Source organism: Sarcophilus harrisii, chromosome 1 (genome assembly GCF_902635505.1).
Source record: "Sarcophilus harrisii chromosome 1, mSarHar1.11, whole genome shotgun sequence".
NCBI classification, from domain to species: domain Eukaryota; kingdom Metazoa; phylum Chordata; class Mammalia; order Dasyuromorphia; family Dasyuridae; genus Sarcophilus; species Sarcophilus harrisii.
The window spans coordinates 338,634,758-338,641,022 of NC_045426.1; positions in this window are offsets into that span (position 1 = coordinate 338,634,758).

Below are 6,265 nucleotides of genomic sequence, written 5' to 3' on the forward strand. Positions count from 1 at the left end.
AAACTTCATAGCCCTGGGTGAGGAGGATAAACGTCCTCAGCTGCTGAATCTGGACCTTAGCCGCCTTAGTTTGAGGACCCCTGCCTTTTAAAGTATGGACAGGTGTATTGACATTTTCTTAAAGGGACACTTAAAGGAATAATTTTATTGGGATACTAATCTCATTCAGAAGGAACCATCAAATATCAAAGGAAGTGATATGGACTATGCTTATTACAACAGGTCGGGGAAAGATGAGATAATAAAAACTCCTATTTCTATAGCACCTTATGATTTACTTGCCTCATCACTACCTGGTAAAATAGTAAGGCAATTATTATTTCCATTTTCCAGCTAAGGAAACTGAGGCTCAGAAAGTTATAAAGTCACATAGCCAATAAGTGTCAGAGCTGGTACTGAAAGTCCTGGGCACTTTTTAAAAAAATAATAATAATAGTTTTTTTTATTTTTCAAAATACCTGTAAAGATAGTTTTCAACATCCAACCTTGCAAAACTTTGTGTTACAAATTTTTCTCCCTTTCTCTCCACCTCCCCCCCTCTTCCAGACAGCAAGTAATCCAATAAAAGTTAAACATGTGCAGTTTGTCTAAATATATTTCCACATTTATTATCCTGTGCAAAAAAAAAAAAAAAAAAATCAGATCAAAAAGGAAAAATGAGAAAAAAGAAAAAAACCCAAGCAAACAATAACAACAAAAAGTGAAAATACTATGTTGTAATCCACATTCAGTTCTCATAGTCTCTCTGAGTGCAGATGGTTCTCTCCATCTCACGTCTATTGGAACTGGCCTAAATCACCTCATTGTTGAAAACATCTAAGTCCATCAGAGCTGATCATCACATAATCTTCTTGTTGCCATGTATAGTGATCTCCTGGTCCTGCTCATTTCACTCAGCATCAGTTCATGTAAGTCTTTCCAGGCTTCTCTGAAATCATCCTGCTGGTCATTTCTTACAGAACAATAATATTCCATTAATAACATTCATATATTATAACTTATTGAGCCATTCTCCAACTGATGGACATCCTGTCAATTTCTGGTTTCTGGCCACTACAAACAGGGCTGCCACAAATATTTTGGCACATATAGGTCCCTTTCCCTCCTTTAAGATCTCTTTGGGATATAAGCCCACTACACCACTGGGTCAAATATGTACAGTTTAATAGATCTTTGGGCAGAATTCCAAATTGCTCTCCAGAATGGTTAGATCCATTCACAATTCCACCAACAATGTATTTGTGTGCCAGTTTTCCCACCTCACCTCCAACACTTATCATTATCTTTTCTTGCCATTTTAGCCAATCTGAGAAGTGTGAAGTAGTACCTCAGAGCTGAATTTGCATTTCTCTAATCAATAGTGATTTAGAGTATTTTTTCATATGACTAGAAATGGCTTTGATTTTTTTCATTTGAAAATTGTTCATATCCTCTGACCATTTTTATATAAAGTTTTTTTTCAAAACACATGCAAAAATAGTTTTCAACAGTCACCCTTACAAAACCTTGTGTTCCAAAATATTTTTTCTCCATCTCTCTCCTAGATGGCAAATAATCCAATACATGTTAAACATGTGTAATTCTTCTATATATATTTCTGTAATTATCAAACTGCACAAGAATTGACCATTTATCAGTTGGGGAATGGCTTATATTCTTATAAATTTGAGTCAATTCTCTAGATGTTTTAGAAATGAGGCCTTTATCAGAACCTATGGATATAAAAATCTTCCCCAGTTTTCTGCTTCCCTTCTAATCTTGCCTGCATGTTTTGTTTGTACAAACCCTTTTTAATTTAATATAATCAAAATGATCCACTTTGCATTTCATAATGTTCTCTAGTTTTTCTTTGGCCATAAACTCCTTCCTTCTCCACAGATCTGAGAGTTAGACTATTCCTTGCTTTCCTAATTTGCTTATAATATCACCCTTTATCTCATGAACCCATTTCGACCTTGTCTTGGTTTAGGGAATTAGGTATTGGTCAATACCTATTTTCTGCCACACTGTTTTCTAATTTTCCCAGCAATTTTTGTCAAATAGTGAGTTCTTATCCCAGAATTTGGAGTCTTTAGGTTTATCAAACCCTAGATTATTATAGACATTGGCTATTTTGTCATGTGAACCTAACCTATTCCGCTGACCCACTACTCTGTTTCTTAGCCAGTACCAAAAGGTTTTGGTGATCGCTGCTTTATAATATAGTTTTAGGTCTAACAGAGCAAAGATCCTAGGCACTTTCCATGATTGTACATTGGCTCTCATTTACACTCTACTGCCTAAGATTTCTGTAAATGGCTATAGTCAAGGAAAGCTTCCTGGAGGAGGAGGGCCTTGAGCAAGAAATTCTTAAAGGAGCCTTTAACCTTAGAGAGAGAAGAGATCACTGACCCAGGCTACTAGGATGGGCCCAGGACCATCCCAAATTCTAGACATAACTGTGGCTATTTGAGGAGGCCAGGGGTTGGAGCCCTGAGCTCATGTTGCTATTTGAGAATGCTATTTGCTCCCAGTGGCTCCAGATTTCAGGGGAAGCAGAGTTGTTTTCTCCAAAAGTACCTGGAAAGATTGCAGTTCCAGAATCTGGGAGTTCTTTCTTCCTCAGAACCTGCCTGCCCCAAGAGGGTAGATTAAGGATGGGTGAGGGCGGAGAGAGATTTGGAGACTATAGTGGAAAGGGAAATTGAGGACATCACAAAGGTAAGAAGAGGGGAAGAATAGAGAGGATGGAAGGATAGGAAGATGGGAAAGTAGGGGAAAACCATAAGGTAAAGAGAGGGAAAGAACGGGGGGAAATGGAAGGAAATACTTCCAAAGCCCTGGATTTTAGAATCTGCTACTTACTAACTGCATGACTTTGATCAAGCTATTGCTCTCTTCTGAACTTCTGAAGTGACAGTCAGAATAGATGATTTCTATTCCTTCTGGAGCTGATATTCTAAAAGTGAAGGATGATGGGATGAGTATGGGGAGAGAGAATGAAAAAGACTGGGAGGAAAGAAGTTGGAAGAATGGACAATGAAGAACTAATTAATTTTTATTTATTTATTTGATTTTTTTTTTGCTGAAGCAATTGGGGTTCAGTGACTTGCCCAGGGTCACACAGCTAGGAAGTGTTAAGTGTCTGAGGCCAGATTCAGATCTGTTCAGTTCAGACTCAGGTCCTCCTGATTTTAGAGCTGATGCTCTAACCATTGTATCACCTAGCTGCCCCCCGCTAATTAATTTTTAATTGACTTTTTAGGGTTCTCTAGAATGTGTAGTTTTTGTCTCCTCTTTACTTATATTCAAATTCTTTTTTGACTCCTTGCTAATGGAGATCTGCAGTTTTCTGTACAATCCTCCTTTGCTATTCAACTTTGTATATGGAAATATTCATTTTATTTGATGCTTGTTACACTCAATACTTGTTTTTTTAAAAAGAAATTGGAGGAGTGGGGAGATGGAGAAGATGAAGCATGGAGAATGGAGAGAGGAAGAATAGAGGAGGAGTGTAAAGAAGATGCTGTGTCACAAAGCTTCAGAAACAGACATGGGTCAGGCTACTATTTACAGCCTTTCAGTGCATTATGGGTGCTCACCACATACCTATTAGCAGAGGCAACAACAACAAAAACTCAGAAACCCAGGCAAAATAATGTGCAAGCTGCAAACTTTGGGGAATGTATTAAAATTAAATACTCTGGGATCAAACATGAAAAAAATTCTCAGGAAGGATAAGAGACAGATAAAGAGAAAGCCACCAGGAAAATAATTATGGAATGTACAGTAGCAGCAGGAACATCACAATAATAATAGCCGATATTTCTTTGGGAGTGAGGCTTGCAAAATACATTGTCCCATTTGATGCTCACAACAACTCTAAAATAAGAAATAGAAATATTTTCAATGCAAAATTTATAGATAAGGAGGCTAAGGAAAAGACTGTAAATGACTTGCTTTGTAATTATCTTAGACTAAATAAAACTCAGATTTCTGACTTCAGGTCCCCATCCCACCTCCAAAGCTCCTAAAGCTAAACCCAAGACCATTCTTGGGGGGAGGGGGTCCTGTCCTCCCTACTTACATACCCTCATTGTTAGAAAGCAGGATCAGGAAAAGTCCATTGTGAGAAACAGGTCAGCACAGTAGACAGCAGTTATTGTGCTTGTTGAATTAGGAATTAGAAATTAGCCTGGGTTAAAATTCTAACTCTACATTAGCTGGGTGCTAAATCTTTCTCATCTTCAGTTTCCTCATCTGTAAAATGGGGATGATAATAATAGCTTGGGGGACAGGAGGAAGACCTCTAGGGGACCCAGAGAGATGATGTTAGAAACCCAAGGTCACACAGCATGCCATGACCAGAATTCAGGTCTTCCCCAAAACTAAGTATCCCATGCTGAACTGTGTAACTTCTCCATCATTCCAGGAGAAGCGTAAAAAGAGTTTATTAATGGCTAAGAAAGGTGACGCTGGCCCCTAAAATGCCACACCATAATCCTGCTCCAAATTCTAGATGGCTCCATCCCTCTAGTCAACCAGGTCACAAGTGGACAACCGAATTGGGCACTTAGAGCAGCTGCCCATGGGCAGATCTGGGAACGTGGACTGTAGCAGAAAAACTGATTACTGCTGCCCCTTCTGCCCCCCCATCCCATTATCACTGGCTCTAGGATCCTGACCAGGAACAGGGGTGTGTGAAGGGGAGAGGTGGGCAGCAAATTAGGACCCCAAGACCCTCCCCACCTTGGAATGCAAAAGAAAAGAGGACCAGGAGCTGAGGGTCTTGGGCCAGTGGGGATGGGGGACAGAGGTAAGAGAATTTGGGAAAGCCTAGGAGAGGAAAGTGAAGGGGGCAGGTTGATTGGGAAGAGGGAAAAGTAAATCTCTGAGAGGAGTAAAGGGATAGACCCTGTTAGGAAAGTAATAGTTTTCTTGGAGGAGGGAAGGGAAGCTGGTCAGAGTCAGGGAAGTGTTGTTTTGGGTAGGGAAAGGAGGGCTGATTAAAGGCTGGAAGAAGAGAATAGTCAAGCCTACAGTAGTGGAGAGATGTCTGGGGAAGATGCCAAGGGAGGGGAGATCAGGGTGGGGAGTGAAAGTGTCTTGGTAAGGGGGGTGAGATCGGTCAGATTTGGAGGAGTAGGGGCATTCAAGCAAGCAAGACGAGATGTACAGGGAAGGATATATGGGGAAGTTGGAGACTTATTAGACTTCATTTTTTGTGTGTGATCTGAACTTTGGCAGTCTGGTGAAGCTAGGGGTCTCTTCAGAATAATGCTTTTAAATAAAGAAAAATAAAATACATAGGATTATGGAAAAAACCAATCACATTAAGATAATTAACATGATATTTTTTTTTAAAAACAAGTTCACAGAAACCCTAGTAAGAGAAGTTAGGGGAGATTGGTCAGGGTTGAAGAAGGAAAGCAAAGGAGTCTGGGGTAAGAGAGGATTACTGGAGGGAGGGAAAGGAGTCCGGGGGAAACACTGGGCAGGCCATAAGTCACTCTGGGCAGTTTGCACCAAAAACAGCTTTTCTGTTTGCCAATGTGTAGGAAGGAAGAGGCTGTGAATGCCTCTTTGTGATGGCTCTGGCACCAACAGAGGCCCTGTGAGGGCAATGAGAATGTGCCCATTGAGAGGGGAGCTGCCCACTGGCCAGGGGGCTACAGTCCCTTCCTGTGGGCCCTTCATTCCCCCTGGAGACAGAGACCCGCTCTCAACGGCCCCTTTCTTCTTCTTCCTTTGCTCCTCCCTCTGGGCCCAGGCACCCAATGGACACAATCCATACTGCTGAGCCTGAGGGGCCATCCCACAGACTTTCCTGGGCTCCAAACCCACAAGAAGAGAGGGAGAGGGGGATCTACTGTTTTATCAGAAGCCCCTGGGACCCTGGACCCAGATTATTAGCTTTTTGAAGGCAGGGAACTTATCCTATCTCTATTCTGTTGCCTCCTTTTTATTTTTATCTCTGAGCAGTGATTTATACACATAATAGCTTCCTATTAAAGGCCAAATGAAACATAGTAATCATTCAGATTTTTCTATAGCATTTTGTTAAATATTTTCCATGTAGCAACCATGCAAAGGAAGTGCTGCAAATATTATCATGACAGGCAGTGTAGTGAATAAAGAGCTGAATTTAGAAATAGGAGAGAGCTGAGTTAGAATCCCCTTTGCATTCCTTCTAGCTCTCCACTGTCTAGGCAAATCCCTTAACCTTGCTAAGCTTCCTACCCAAATAGAAAAGGAGATCCTCCTACATTTAAATGCACTACCTAGC